Source organism: Anthonomus grandis, chromosome 3, assembly GCF_022605725.1.
Source record: "Anthonomus grandis grandis chromosome 3, icAntGran1.3, whole genome shotgun sequence".
Classification (NCBI taxonomy): Eukaryota; Metazoa; Arthropoda; class Insecta; order Coleoptera; family Curculionidae; genus Anthonomus; species Anthonomus grandis.
This window is the reverse complement of record NC_065548.1, coordinates 25,105,869-25,123,475: the sequence shown is the minus strand read 5'-3', so window position 1 is coordinate 25,123,475 and position 17,607 is coordinate 25,105,869. Positions and strand designations below refer to the sequence as shown.

General features: G+C 29.8%; 1 protein-coding gene and 1 long non-coding RNA gene across 2 annotated transcripts in view; one reads left to right on the top strand and one right to left on the bottom strand.

Annotated features, from left to right (window-relative positions):
• Nucleotides 1-17,607, top strand: part of LOC126734182 (uncharacterized) — a 55,273-nt gene that overhangs the window by 12,941 nt on the left and 24,725 nt on the right. The window lies entirely within an intron of this gene.
• LOC126734183 (uncharacterized) lies at nt 14,579-15,921 on the bottom strand. The gene is made up of 2 exons (XR_007660003.1): nt 15,574-15,921; nt 14,579-15,464 (listed from the first exon to the last, which is right to left on the bottom strand). It is a non-coding gene; the product is annotated as an uncharacterized LOC126734183 (long non-coding RNA).

The window sequence follows — 17,607 nt, the reverse complement described above, 5'->3', positions numbered from 1 at the left end:
TTCCTCAAGAAAGCAAGGTCCTCTCTTATTAGTATTTACACTAGTAACATCTAAAAATATCTTACATACTGTGATGACCATATGTATGCTGATGATGCCCAATTAATTTACAGTTTCAATGTTTCTGGTACTGAGGAAGCCAACTTAAACACAAATAGTGACCTTCGATACTTATACGAAAAATTGACAAATATGCAGCTAAAACTTAATCCAATAACTGAGGTCAGTTTACACTTGATAACGGTTGGAGATACTTACCAACCGAAACGTCGTGTTACATTAAATAAATAAGACAATGCAAGTCCGACAAGATGTTTTCAACTTAGTTTATGTGTTTCAGTATTCTGCATGCCCATCAATAATAGCAGGCCGATAAAATTAAAACTCACAACAGTGCTTCTTCAATAAAGCAAAATGTACATGTACCGAATTCCTTAATAAAGTGGAACATGTCAGATATTTAAGTGTTACGATTGACCAGAATGTCAAATGGGATAAACATGTGGAAGTGACAAATGCAAAACTTCGTAAACTGATTTATAAGTTTTATCAAATCAGAAACTGTATGCCAATTAATATTCTGAGAATGCTATATATGATATTAGCCGAGGCTATAATTAGATACGGTTTATCACTATGGGGCGGTACATATATGACAACATTAAATAGTTTATATGTCACACAAAAATATCTTCATAAAGTAATTTATAAGAAAGAAGCTAGATACTCCACTAAACTAATTTATTTAAAGAATCATACGTTTTGACATTACAGCAAATGTATGTAAAATGGGTATTACTAGTTGTGTACAAACTGCCTATTTTAAGACAACCTCCTATATCTTATTTTCAAACCTGAAGCAAGGCGGTGGAAACTGTGGGAGTTTCTTTTCAGACTAAAACGAGAACACAACGCCATCGTATGTATTTTGGCCCTAAACTATACAATCTAGTTCCTCTAAACACCAGACGTTTAAATAATAGAAACCTCTTTAGACAAAAAATCTTTGCCAGCGTATTAAGCAACAACAATTATTATGTACAGACATATTTCATATGTTCAATATATTATGTGTATATTTTTTTATTTTTCATTTGTAACTGGGATAGATATTATTTGTGATTAGGTTAGATATTAGGTTAAATTATATTAGCTTCTTATTTACTTAATATTTGTACCTATGTACCTATATGCCTTGTACTTATTAAATTTTCCATAATTACTTCTTATGTACATATACACACAGATGCACATCTAGGTATACAGGAATTATGTTTTATTCTTTTGCATATATTATTTTGGAACATATACCTATTTGTTAGGGTGCTGAAAAATAGGCTATTTAATCCCGCATGTTTATATTATTTATATTTCATTTGCAGCAATGTAAATGTTAAATTGTTAATTGTATTGGGAATTAATAAACGTTATTATTATTATGGTTTACTTTTAAAATAATTTTATCTTATGATCCAATTTTTAATTTTTTCTTTGTTTCTGTCTCGATAACTTTCACTGATCCTCCTTCTCATCACAACTAAAATATTTGCCAATATTCATAAATTCATTTTGTGAAATTTCCAGTGATGTTTTCTAATTTTAGAAATGTCTTTTATGCAATGTTAGTAAATATTTGATACTGTGAGCCTTTAATGTAGATGGCATAGTATATAAATTATATTAAATATACATAATTATATTAAATTTTTTTACGAACGGTTTTGTATTTTATGAATTTTAATTTTATTTTGAATGAATATTTTTCTATTAAGTGCATTTTTACTGTAACTTATGATTAATAATTAAATGAAATTAAAATAGAAAATATAAATAAAAATGAAGCAGGAAGAAGTATTTGGAAATCCATTTTAAGATGATTTAATAGTTAATTAATTTAAAATAAGTAATAACTTCTAAAGTTTAATGTAGAATTGAATTCATTATGTACTAATAATAACAGAAAAAAACTAAATGTGGAAAACTATTCACGACACTTCTTATGAAATTTTTTGTAATTTATGAATTTGTAACAATGATAGGACTTTATAATAGGCAATGTGACCTCTTCAAGCCCCACATTCATGGATTATGAGGAATTATGGAGATCAATAGAAATTACTTTTTAATTTCAATTAAATAGTATTTCTATTTAATAGTAATTATAATTTAAATCAATGGTTGTTAAATTCATGCTTGTTTTGAATACTTTAAACATACATAAACTCAAAAAATTTAAAGTTAGAGTAAAACGTATGATTAACTGCAATTTTAAACAATATAGACACCATAATCACTATTATTTTAAACGAAAAAGATTTCACTTACTGTAATCGTAAAATTAATCCTTAATAAGTGATACCGCAATTACTAAACGAAACACCAGTTGGGCAATCAGGTCTTCGGGGCTCCCATGGCCACGGTCAAGGTGCAGCGCTCGCCTCTTCTTCTTAACCCAATTTTTAATCTCTTCGCTCAGGTTGTATACCGGTGATGTTTGATGTGTAATTAAGAAGATTAACAGCTGTATAGGGATTTTATTTTAAACAGTATAGTGGGCGACTCAGTATGAAGCAAAAGAAAAATAGCTTCGCGAGGTCTCATTAGAGCGAAGAAGATTAAATTAAGTGTGAACTAGATTAGAAAAGAAAGTTGATATGAAATAATACATTAACTCAAATAATTTATTTAAAAATATTTATTACAAGTTATCGAAATATGATATGGAATAGCTCCATATCATCTATGTGTACTCTCCCACTTTTAATGAGTAGGGATTTAGATAAAAACGAAGGTAGCATATCAAGTTCTTATCAATCCCTCATCTTTTCTTCATCTTAGTTAGGTCTTTTATTTTTAGACATTCTTTGTGTATTATTTACAGTATGGCTTCTTTATTTGTTGTGGCTAGTTCTGGATTAATTTATAGTTGTCATGGGTTTTTTTAATAGTGTTCCATTGTTGCAAATCTAATAAACTTTACTCATTACATAAATATTGTTTTTAAAAATGGTTGTCATATAGACGTTATTTTTACAGATCTAATTTTGTTGAACTTAAACGTCTTAAATTTTATTTTTACAATGCAACCTCTAAGATACGTCAAGGGCTTGTCATTTAATTACTGCTCTGTTTGCTAGTCTCAAATTATGCAACTAACCTTATTAAAGGGCTCTTCTCATATTTCATTGTTAAAAGGAGGTTTCTCGTACCAGTTGCAGATAAAGGAATATAATTAATTTTTGTTTGACAATATCCATTCTACTACCTTCTGCTTGACTATCTTCTGTCTCAACTTCCACAAAAGATCAAGGTTGTATCAATAAAATAGTATATAATTTTTCAATTATATTAGTTAGACTTATTGCATAGACTTAATCATGCGGTCATAGGAAGCTCAAAGGTGTTTAAGTGATGGTGTAATATCACAGGGAAAAAATTGAAACAAGTTTCCATTTTAAGATAAATATCAAATGGTATATTATTTTTTATTATCATTGTTTTAGCACGTAAATCATTATATCATTACATATAGAGCTTTTGCAAGATCAAACGTTTATAGATCAAACATTTTTAACCTCGTTTATCAGATATTTGTACCGAAATCCTTAAAGAATATGTGAGGATTGTGAATAGTGAAAGTGTGAGGCTCATACAATCTATACCGACTTCTCCAACATGCTCGATCAAGTTATTCATACCTTAATTAAAAGATTACATGGGCAAATCTTGAATAAGATTACCAGCATTTTAGAAAATAGGTAAAAAATAAGTGATAATAACTTGGTATACTTTCAAACTTAAACTGTTTCATAAAGTAATTGAACTCCATGTATATGAATAAGTATATATAGAAATTATAATTAGAGAGACCTTATTTAGAACATGTCCAAAGTTATGTTCTGTGATCCCAATTATTAACACTTATCCATAAGGAATAATAAAAATTTTCTTTATTACATATAAGAAACGACACAATAACTAATTTATACAAATTCAATAGATTAACTCTTTCCTTATAAGATTAACACTATTAGCAAACAACATGCCTTTCCGATCATTTTAACTCTTCAAATACATTATTAACACATAGCAGGTTGTTTATGAATAAAATGGAGGTTACGAGGTGCAACGATGGTTCAAGCGTGGGAGGCTTTATGTTTTCACTGAAGCCATTTAAAGATAAGATGTAATATTATGACTTATGAGAGATTTTATTACGTGGGTGTTCGAGTACGACAGACGGTAAAGCTGAAGATATTGATTTTGACCAACAGGTTGAGCATTATAAAGCTTTGATCTTTTAAATATCTTTTATTAAATAAAATCGTAAACATAATTACCTATTTTTATTTCATATTGTCGTAACTTTTTCATCTAATCACTAAGTCTAATCACTTTAGACAACAAACATAAATAAAAAAACACATTTATATTACAACCTTAAAATAGCTGTATATCACTAATAGAGTTTAAAATTGTGTAATAGTTTGCTATTTCAGAGCTTACAGTTTCATCTAAATAGTTTTGACTTTTGGGCCTTATCCGTCCTTCAAGTAAATCTTCTAAGTTCTAAGTCTGTGTCGGAATCTTCCGACGATTCAAAATCACTCATTTCCTTAATGTGTATTTTTCGACAATTCCAACAATTTAAAATACAATTTCAAGACGAATATCAGCGATTCTACAAAACACAAACAACAATTTAGAGCTTATGTTCATATTCAGAAGATCGGCGTTGATTGGCGACATGAATTCTCTGATACTTTACTATAAATAAAACCGAAAATAAGTCTGACTATCAGATGACGATCAGAAATTTATGTAAGAACATCTTTTGATTTGGAACTGATCAGAAAATTCTGTGCGCACGCCTTTAACTCTATTGCATATGTTTATTTGTCGAGAACTTGTTTCTTACTGGTGTGAAAACAAACCTATCTGAGATAAAAATCTATCTATACGAGTCTGAGAAATGACAGATTATATGACTAGTTAGAAGAATTCGTTGACTGGCTGAACCTAAATAAATGCAAATTAATATTAACTAAGGCAAACACTGCAATTACATTTATAGAGCTCTATAATATTGAATATTTTCCAAAGTAAGTAAAACAAACAAGTATTGGTTTAAGTTGGTTTTCCAAAAAAATAACAAAACAATGCAACACCAAGGTACCTACCTATATATGTTTTTTAAATGCAAATATCGTAGGGGATGTCATAGTCTGGTGGTGACGTATCATATTCCTAATCTTCATGGCCTTATTAACAGACTATTATATAAATAGTGTATTTGCTAGATTAAAAAATATTAATTGTGAGAATAATTACTTCTTTTTGTCAAGCAAGCTTACTTCAAACTAACTTAAACACAAACAATAACTCGTTTTATAATTTTTTTACATAGTTCAATAAAGCATGTCATGTATAGAAATTTTCTCTATTACATATGGATTCACTAAGAAATACATATTTTCTGTTGATTGATCATATCCGATATTTCTGTCTAATAAACGTAACAGGATATAAAGACACTTTTCCTTAGAACATTGAATGCCTAGAATAAGCCTAGCTGCAAATCATAGGCGAGGTTGTTGAGTTCACCATCTCTCAGACAATGATGTCAAATCAACGTTCCAATTTTTCATTCAATATATAATTTTCTGAATCCATTACATATTTTTTTAATGTGTTGTTTTTGTAACAGGTCAAAAGTGTACTTTTTAAAAGTTTCGTTTATTTGCTGACTAATAATATATACTTTGAGAGTAAATTTTTCAGAATAAAAAAAAAAGATTCCTGACAAAAAAATTAATGAAAAAAAAAAGCAACTTGGCAATGCACGTATCCGAAGTTGCCACTTTGTGTTGTTTTTCTAGATTTTTTTTTAATCTGTGAAGCTACCATCCGATCGAAATCCAGCGACATCTAGAACGCAGCATATGTCGTTTGCCAGCAACCTATTTGTAGTCCGCGCCCGATGTTATTTAATCGATATATGCCCGTATCTCCTGAAATTCCCAAGTAATTTTCATATTTTTTAGTCCAGATATTAACAATCAATAAATAAATCGATTTATAGTAGTTATTAACCTCTACAAACTAAAGATTTCTTGTAAAAATTACTTAAAAAGTCGAATGTTAAAGAAATGAAAAAGGTTCCCAAAGGATTTGAATTAATCGTTTTTCTATAATAAATATCTAAACGCATTTGAGATGGTTGCAAACCTCTACAAATAAAAGTTTTTTGGTAAAAGATTATTGAATTGTTAGATGTTAAAAAATCTAAAGGACTATGTAACTCCTAACGGCTATAAGGAAAAGTTTTATCCATTATCTTTGGCATTTATAGCCGTCTATAAAATCTTACTCAATAATTTTTAATCAAAAAACGTTTGTAGAGGTTCGCAGCCATCTCAAATCCGTTTAGATATTTATTATATAATATACAAAAAAAAGTTTAATTCAAATCCTTTGGAAGTTAACCGTTTAAAAAAATTTTACAAAAAAACCTTAGTTTGTCGCGGTTTATATCCACTATACTTTAAACTGATTTATTTATCCATTGTTAATATCTAGACAAAAAATCGTTAATAAATAAATTTAAATTTGAAATAAAAAAATAAATTTGCTAGATTATAATAATATACTAAATTATAAATTTTTATTAATATTTTCTCATCCAATACTTAATAGATACTTCACAAATATGCCGTCTTTTATAATATTATAATCTAGAAGGATGACAGCACTAACACCTAAATCGCCTGTGAAAGGAACGACGTTGAGTTTTTAGTCTAATTATTAATGAAAAAAACGCACTGAAATCACTCAAAACATCCTTACTAATACTAATACTGTACGAAAGGTGCACCATTCGAAAGTAAACAACGAGCGCAGTTGCCAAATGCCTTTATCGCGAGAATATTTCTGGGCGAAATCTACAGCGTTGCCGCTGTGTGTAAAAATTTGGTGATTTGAAGAATCCAATTTAAAAATATTAATTATTATTAGTGTTAATATAGAATAAAATAGTTTTGGATATTAAACGAGTTTCACTCTTTCTTTTGCTTTGTAATAAAGAATGCAACTCAGTTGCTGCTAATTATAATAATTTATTATATCACTTTATTTTTTTCTGTTAAAATTGAGTAGTCACTGGCAATATGGAATACTAAGCATGTTTATCAATAAAATATCCCCTCTGTCCCCTGTATAGATGTTGCACTTAACCCAAAGCAGCAAACGTTTATTCTAGTGTATTTAATGTTCTAAGCACTTTTCTTCAGCTACACAACTTCTCATGATCAAACAAATGAAGCAGAAAAACTTTAATCTTCACTTTTTATTATTTTTTGTAAAATTAGGTTTGACGGAGTATAGGAATACAATAAATTAAAATTACGCTTTCTTATTATTGCTTAAAAGGCAACAAAAGCTAAGTCTTTGATGTTTAATATAAAATGATTTTTGATATAATATATAGTTTGAAGTAACATGGATTTAGAATGAATTCCGGATTAAATTTAAAAAAAAAAGTTTTTAAGCCTAATGGTAGCCTTTTGATATTATGTATTGGAGATATTTTTTACCCTTAGAACATTGAATACATTTAATGTTCTAAGGTTTTACTTATTTAAAAATATCATAATCCTTTGGACAAAAGGTACACTCCGCCAAGAACGTATCACATCACCATTAAAAATAAATTTATTTGATAATTTTATGTTTTGTCAGACCGTAAATTGGTTCATCTAAGAATAACTTTTTCGGTTAAATCATAAATTAGATATGTCGCTAAATTAGTTGGCATTAATTAATCGACGTTATATCGAGCAGTTACTAGATAGTAGGAAACGGGAGGGTACGACAGGCATAGATAATGGACTAGACATCGATAATCGGCATAGATAATCGATTTTTGATTCTTCAAGCTCTTTATTGAAGACATGTTTATATTGTATTTTGTATTTTTTACATATCAAATCAATAAAAATTTATTTAGCTACCTGAAAACGTGAAAAACAGTGACTATATTTTTTTCTATACAGTTAAGAAATCATGATAATGCGATACTTTTTTGGCGGAGTGTACAATAAATTACAAAACTAAGATTTTATAGAATATTAAATAAATATGTTACAATATGTTACAGTTAAAAAATATGTTACAGTGGCACACCAGAAGATATTTTTCTATATAATTTATACCAAAATTATAAAAAAAATTTATCTTAATTGAATTGTCCCTGGATACTAAATTTTCTAATGTAAAATTGTTGTTTTCATAAGACCCTCATATGTTTTAGTCGTTGTATTTTTTCATAGATTTAGTTTTAGATTTTTACATTGCTCCCACTAGAGTTCCACAAATACTGCTACATTTTTATAATGATGAATTCCGATAGGTTCTTGCATATTTATAAACAATAATTATAGAATACGTTTATTTAATGAAGTTCTAGTTTTCACTCACTTTGTGTAAATCTAATGTATATGATTGATCACATAGACCAACTTAACATAGTCCATGACTTAATAATCTCATATAAAAATATTATAAGAGTTGATGAGATGTGGTTCAATTTTTATTAGAACTCTTGCATCAAAAAAATCAATGCTTAGTGAATGTTCAGTCAGATAAATCAAAGGTATAAAACTTATTCTTTAATAAATCAATGATTTTATTAATAGTGGGAATTATCCTGCTGGAAAAATAGACCAAACAAAATCAATTTCTTGTAATTATCACCGTAAAACAATTATCATAATTCAGATATAGTTTGCCATTTATGTTTTTTATTCACTACTTTTAAAAGAATATATTGATGCCATTATACTATGAAAATCAGCAAATAACCCAAAAAATTTTGCGGTGACAATTTTGATTATTGATTTTTATAATTTATATAACCAAGCCAAATTAAGCTTAATCGAAAAAAAAAGTGAACCTCGATTTTTTTTTCAATTTCAAGTTACTTTTAAACCTAATTACTTACGCGATGTTATTAAGGATTGTCAAGGGGCTTCAGTTCTTGAGTCAAAAAATATACAGACACATCTGAATCCTTTGCTATACTTGCTCTTACAGCAGCAATAATGTCTGCATTCCTTGCATATTATTTAAAATTGGAATAGTATGCAGATCAAAATTATCTCGTGGGGCTTGGAAAAAAATATCATTTTTAATATAAAATCGATTTTGCTTATCTATATAACCACCCAATTAAAATGAGCTTCATATAACAAATTATTTTATTCCGATGGATCTGACGAATTTTCTCTAGAATCAAGAACAATTTCATATACTGATGTTGAACAATATTCCTAAAGAAATGGTAAAAAGCTTATTTAACAGGCAGTTCTCCAAGTAGCACAATCTTGTAAGAGCTTAAACCAAAATCTTTTCTCAAAATATATCTAGTTGTCCGCCCGGAGACACTAAGTACATGACAAAGGCCATTTATCCACACATTTACATTTTGAGCTAGACTTGATCTTTCACCAGCAAAATTGTCAGGATTTATTTTCCATTTTTATGACTTTAATGGTTTTTGATTGCTAATTTCTATCTTATCTACAATTCGATGAAATAAAAAAATATAATGAATATTTGAAAAAGTTAGCATACGAAACAATTATATTTTTAATAGGACACTTAAAGAGTAGATAATGGTGTTTGAACTACCACTCTCAGACTATACTAAATTAAGTCAATCAATTACGTTTTTATTAATTCGAAGATCATCTTTGTTTTATTCCAAAAAGATATCAGCTCTATTAGAAAGCCCGTAACAATTATAATTGTTAATTATTCAAATTGTTTATATCAACTTTAAATTAATAAGAACACTACCTTAAACAAAATCAAATTTAAAAAAATGTTTGAGCTATCAAACACAATCAAGCTGTGACCGTGATCTTATACGTCACACACTCGAGTTTATTAATTTGACCCCAAGAGGCAGTATCTTTACATTGGCATAAGCCTAAGAATCTGACATCTATTAAGTAAAAATACTTTAAAAAAAATAGAAAGTCCTTCCAATTCGATCGAATAAACCGATGATTTTTTTTCTACTACAATAAACGCCAAATCATTGTACGCCGAACGTTTGTTATTGTTAAATAGGTCGTATAGATTATTGTCAAGAGATATTGATGATATCCGATGAGTCTTTAAGATATCGGCATCAGAATTAAAAATTTTAATGGTCTATGACAGACATAAAGAAAACGACATGAATACACACGCAGCGATCATGATGTTCTTTTGAATTTTGCCAATAAACTGGTAAATATGCTTCAGTTTGGGAGATTTAAGTTGGCTGTTGGGTTAAAAGGGCAAATAATACTTTCTACAGTGTACCTGATGGTTCAGTAATATTCTTGACGGATCGTGATTCCATGTCACGTTGCGGCAAAATCACACAGTTATTGACGAAAAAAAGTGGAGGTAGATACTTTGTCGTAGAAAGTTAAAAAGGAACAGTATCAAAACGGTACGGTGCATGCAAAAACCATGTGGGAAAACCGTCAATTGTTGAAAATAGTTTGCAAACCATAAAGCTGACAGACTGGCTAAATTATACGTACGCACATCCGAAAGTAATTACTAGCTAAATTATTATAAAATGACGGCCGTCTGGTGGTCTTCTCTTCAGTCGGTCATCAGGTCAGCTAATGGTAGTTACTCTTGAGAGGGCCTTAAGTTTATATTAGTTTATTTTAAAAAAATATTCTGCATACAATTTATTAAGCAACCAACTGGGTCAATTAACCTTAATACTAACAGGTAAAAAACTTATATATTGTTGGCTTTGAACAATAAGGAAGGCATTTGTTGGAAGGTTGACCATTTTCATTTTTAAAACTTTAGTTTTCAGATTTTGTATTTCTCAATTTGAAATCAGGTTGAGGATGGGTTTTTTAATATTACAATAATCTAAGGGATGTTACTGTGTCATTTAAAATGATAAAGAATCAAATCTAATAGAAGACTATGTATTATTTTGTGTCACCTTACTTTTCCACAATATTTCATTTTTTTATTTTTTTTAATATGGTATTAAATTATAAAAGGCAAATTCTTAACAAACTGACTAATTTATTTTTTATTAACATGAAACTCATAAATTTTTTATCTCTGATTTTAAAAGATCTTGACTTCTTGCTCCATCGATTAACATATTTTAATATATATAAAAGATGAAATCAGTGATTTTATCCATGATCAATAAAATGTTGTTTTTTCTTTAGCAGCTTAGATACAATAAAGATTTTATCTCGGTAGTAATTCTAAAAGTCACATATTTCACATATTTATTTTCTTATAGGTGTAAAAAACAGTAGAAATTTTAAGGGTTTATTGATCTTTTATTATTCAATCACTATTTTATCCTTATAAGTCGTAACCTGTTTACTTTGGTAGTGATTACAATGGTTTTACCTCTAATAACCAGTGATTTAAAAAATATATATATCTGGCCTGTGATTTTAAAGTATTAACATTTACTCTTTCACTTAATTTAATACGATATACTTTTTAAAGATTTATCCACTTGAAACAAACTAAAGCATTATATGAAGGAATATTATAAAATACTTAATTTGGTAGTAATTTTTAAAGTGAATTAATTTTAATTCATTAAATATTACTTAAATACGACAACATCTTTACATCTTTATCTTGGTAGAGATTCATTATGATGTGACTAAAGGGATTTTCATTCCGATTGTCCAAAAAAAATCTAAAATATTTATATTAGCAGTGATTCTAACTTTTAACTTATAGTAATTTTTTCTCCATCTTTGGATAAGATGTGTTAATAAATATATATCAGCAGTGATTGTAAGGGTTTTAATAACTCAAAATATTGAATTTTGTACAGATTTTTAATTGATTTAATTAATAAAATAGATAAATGTATGCTTGAAAATGATAAAATATTAAGTTCGTCAGTGATTTTAAAGGTTTATTTTTGTAACCATTATATTTTTCTTTGATGGCTTCAATGTGATAACGTTTATCTCGATAGTGATTTTAAAGGTTTATCTACTTAAAATCATAAAAAATAATTGTTTTATTCTCTTTTCCGCTTAGCAATATTATTTCTAGAGCTATCAAAAAAGATATTTTTTTTGGATACGGTAACTAACGATACGATTCATCTCAGCAGTAATTTGGTTCTCTTATAATCAGTAGTTTTCTCCCTTATCGACTAAAATATATTAACATACATTTCTCGGTAGTGATTTTAAAGTTGAACAACTTGTTTATTCGTATATTCTCTTATTATAGCTTGGATATGAGCTGTTTATTTTAGATCCATTGTAAGCGTTTCATTTTTCTTCTGGCACAAAGAAAACTCTATCGTATTCGAATATTACAAGAAGCGCCAGTGCTACGAACTTGTACCTCTCCATAAAAAGGAGTCCCAATAGAGCGACGTCATAGGCATCTGCAGATGCACTCGATATTCACGAGTCATATCTGCCTGTCGAGTAGATCTTGCATGTATAGCTCTATATCTCTGTGCCAGTTCTGAAGAGCATTTACCTCCTATAAGACCTGGTTCTCTTCTGGATAAAATCAAGCAGCTTCAAAGTGTGTTTGCGTGCCGAGTGAGTTACATATGTGATAGCAAGACTCAAGAGCTAGACGAATTTGATGCACATTCCCGCTACATGATCATGCTGCTAAAGATCATATTGCTTCCAACCTCTACACCTAACAAGCGATCTGATGAAGATAGCGGCAAAGTAAGCACAGATCCTATAAGGCAAGTAACGAGACTTGATGGTAAACCGTAAGAATGCAGTTTTTTTAAGCAGTTTTCATGCCAGACCCTATCGAATACCTTTGAAATATCCAGGGCTATTGCACGCGCCTCACCATATTTGTCGATAGCTTCGGTCTAAGCATGCGTGAAATAAACCAACAGTCGCCAGTAGATCTGTATTTGTGAAAATCACTGAAGGTCGCTAATGGTTGGTTAGACTTCAAATGTTATAAAATTTGCTAGTTGACAAGTTTCTCCATTACCTTGGCGATTGCCGGGACTAAAGCAATCGGACGGCAATTCATGGACATCACCTTTTTCTAGTTAACAGGGAATAGACGTTTTTTGTATGAAAGAAAAAATAGTTTGCACAACGGCGGTGTCAGTACGACCGCAAATTTTTTTAATACTATTGGAGGTACTACATCAGGATCGGTGGCCTTATTAGTGTTTAAGCCTTTGACAACCTTTTGCTGATCTGATGGAAGACTCTTTTTGGCATCGAAGCAGCCTTTTTGAGTAGTTTATTCTTCACTATCTCATAACCATTTTCTTTGCAGATATCGATCGTCTGCTGGCACGCATTTCTCAAGGCAACAAAGTTGATATGATTTGCGGGGCTTTGATCTTGGCGCCATTTGCTATAAGCAGCATTTTTGTTGTTGATTGCCTTGGTGCAACTTTTATCAAACCATGGCTTGCTGTCTGAAGAGCTTTTTAAGGTGTTCGCAAAGTCTTCTGCCTGGCGCCTTTCATTATCAGTCCTGTGGAAATATGTCAACCAGTTGACATTATGGACGTTAAAATATCCCGCAATAAAAATTTATAAATGTGGACAGTTTACTGGAGATCGTCGATTTTATCGGTGGTTGGTCTTTAGAGGACGCAGAAATACTTTGCGGATCTCTCGGCTGTTATTTTAAACATGGAAACCCAGGAATTTTAGAGCTTCTTCCCGCTGGCAAAATATATCGCTTCTAATGAAGACGGCTAGTCCAAAGTTGTACCTAAATCGGATGTAAAGGTCGTATCCAGGACACAATATATGAACCTTCGTTGTTGATTTGGTCTCTGCTAGAGCAGATCGACTCTGAGAATTAAATGAGGTTTGTTCGTTTGCAAATGTTGGTGCACGGAGCTTATGTTCTTATTCAGATCTCTTATATTACATAGATCTACTCTTAAATGTTTCAAGTCTGATATGGACCCTCCAGATCAGCCTCCACGTAGAGATCTGAACTGGAGGATATATTAACTCCAGGATATTTTGATATAAATAAATCAAAGGAAAACAACACAAAGTCTCGGTCTCAAAAATTCTTTAATTTGTTAGAATGGTTATTACCATTAAAGAATTTTTGAGACCGAGACTTTGTGTTGTTCTCCTTTGATTTATTTATATCAGGGTCTCTTTGAGAATATGGATGACTTCTTTCAATTTATTTTGATATAGGAGAGACCATCATGCTATTTTTTTTCCTTTCTAATCCTAAATGTATTCGGTACATCGGCATGTCGACGAAAATTAAGACCCGTAGGGCCAATTCACGTCGCCTGATGTCGTCACTTTTAAAATGATTCCTACTTTAAGAAAAACAAGAGTTTTATATAAGAGAGGCTAACATATTCATTTACCTTCCTAAAATTCATAAAATTATTTTTTTTTTAAAAATTTTATAAGTGATTTTAAACGTTCTTCCATCATTAATCCAAAACATGTTTTTTAAAATAACTTTTATCCAGTTACAAGGAAAACATATATTAACCAATAAAAATCATAAAATAATATACAATATATTCAAATCAAATTAAATATATTATGCGCAAAATTTAGTGATGTATATACATAAGTCAAACAAAATAAAATAGAAAAAATACCGTAATGCTCCACAATCCTTCTTTCTCTCACCTACTACCATATAAAGCTCTTATACTATAAGATAAAAAAAGAAAACTTATTAAGTACAATAACTTAATAGGACAATAATATTAAAAAATAATACAAAAACAATACATTGAGAAGATCAATATCTTAACTAACTAAATGCATTGAGGTATTCTGTGGTTTCATAGAATGATTTTTCAAGCTTTTTTTCACTTAAATTTTGAAATTTTTCAAGAGTAGGGAGGGAGTTAAATGAGTAAGAAAGAACATTAAAAAAATGCATTATAAGTCAGTTGGAACCATTCTGAAACCTCCCAGCCATTCGTATGCTGATACTAGCTGTGTCGAGTATCATAGATTGATTTCCATATGCACCCTCTATTAACTCACATTTGTCTAAATATATAAAAGATTTTTAAGGGTGTATTGGGATAGAAATGTCAAAATAAGGAGACTGATCTGTATGCTAAACGTGTGTACCCAAAAACAAACGAAAACTAGTTTCAAAAAGTTGCTACATCGGCGCTATTAGTCAGAACTGTACCTTGCTCTGATTAGTGGGAGCCACCTTTTCATAATGTTAATCATAATGCGATATTCGGCATTTTTAAGTAATTGACATGCCATTCTTTGTAAAGTTGCCTTTGTATCTGGTAAGTATTTTATACTCCTATCAGGATCAATTACTTTACGATATATCCTGACAACATCTTTTTTAGAAAAGTGCAACTCGTATACGTGTTTATCTTTTTTAATGTAATCCAATACCTCTTGCCATTTTCGAAATTTATGTTCATCCTGCACAAACGAAAAAAAACGTACTTTATGCAAAACAGTTTTTATATATAATTCGGAAAATATATGAAGCATTAAAAAACTTATTATTATTATATAATAATATACTGACCTGTGGAAACTTTAAAAGAGTTAAAGCCCTTTTTTTTCTTCTTTTCCGATCCGAACGACAGCTGATCGTGCTACCGCGAATTATTTATCGCCTTATTTCCATTGAAAATGAATTCAAAACAATAATTTATCAAAAATTCTCTTTTGAAAACGTCAATCTGACGCGAGTGAAAATAATAATAACGCGCAGAGTAGTCAATCAGAGCGAGGCACACTTCTGACCAACAGCGCCGAGGTGGCTACTCGGCGAACCCAGTTATCGTTCAATTTTGCATACGCGTCACCTCATTTGGGAAACGCGGAGATCAGCCTCCTTATATCCAGCCTCCTTGGTCAAAATATTAAGACTTCTTAAGAACTTACTAAATAAGAAAGTAGGTAAATATGACATATGTGTTACCTGAATTTATAAATTCAAATTTACTCATTGACTACCTATAAATAATGATTTATAACATTAACCAACAGTATCAATCAAAAAAAAAAAAAAAAAACAAAAACGATCATTATAAACTAATTTACAGTTTCTAAAATAAAAAGCCATAAAACTTGTAATTAACACATTATACCATTGACGTGAGTTTATAAATTCGTCCTTGTCACGCCACAAGAAGTATCATTTTAACTTAAACCACATAACACACTTTTAATGGCGAGCATTAAATCCTAAATAATTGTTAACAACCTCAAATCATTTCACTAAATATAATTTCTTTTGCGTGACTATAAGTCAAATTTAACCCATTACAGGCTAACTATAGCCATTGTTGAAAAAAACGCAACCCAGTTTGAAATAAATTTTATTGTTAATTAGGTGTAAAATTGCCAGATCAGGCATTACAAATTCACTTTCTTTGCAAATATGTTTAAACGCAAAAACCACAAATAAAATAGCTCAATCATCTTAAACCGCGATAATCGTTAAAACTTAATTAAACTAAACTGATAAACCGAAGAAATAAATTTGCGGAAACAAGTAGTAATAAAACACAATAATTATAAATATTGCCGTTGAGGAATGTCGGCTAAAATCAATAGTCAAGGTCTAGACATTTAAAGAAATATAACGGTAAACTCTATATCATCCTTTTAATAATCATCATCATATTAACATCAATTTCATCTAGGTCAACAAGTTCACTAATAGGTTTATTAGATGTCGTAGAGAAGCTGCGATAGTAACGTTTGCTGGGTTTGCTTCGCATGATTGAAATCGATATCGATAATATATAAATTATCACTTTCGTTTAGTTAGTACACTCATTATCTTTAAATACTTTTACATCTGCGATTAACCTTAAATCTTAAAATTGAGTTCAAATCAGTTGATCATATAAACATCATTCCAAAATGTTTCAAAGAACTTATTTATTGTTTGAATGTGGTGCAGGACTTAAACCTTATAACATAAAAAGGCTAGGAATTGGCATTGCCGTGGAGATGGGCAGTTTATTTGTTTCCAACCTCTCTGATCCATTGATGCCAAATTCTTATATAGAAATGGCAAAAAAAACATTTTATATTATTATAAAACTTTGTCACTTATTTTAACAGGCACAGAATAATACTACTAATTCCCTTTAATAAAATATGAAGCATTTTTGTTAAGATATAAAAAGAAGTCAATATTCAAAGTTAAATGAATGTAGATAACGTATATTAGAGAAAAAGGCAACAACATCGCAACGCCGCTTAATCGTATTATTGGTTCCACCGATAGGGAATCTTCAGCAGGGATGTCGTCAAAAAATACTAACATGATACATATTTATTAATAATAGAGGATGCTTTAAATATCAACAATATTAGAGCTCTTTATATGCTTTTTTTAACGCAGTTTATTAGAGTAAAGGTACCTATCTAATCAAAAGCTTTTTTACGGAAATAAATATTTTATAATTATGACACCGCCCAACAGCATGTATGTTGCATGGAATATTTTTATGATTCTAGGCTTATTTTTAATGCTGATATTAAATAATGTCATCAGTTTATATGTGTCAGCTCTAGTTTTTGAGTTAAAAGGAGGGAGTAT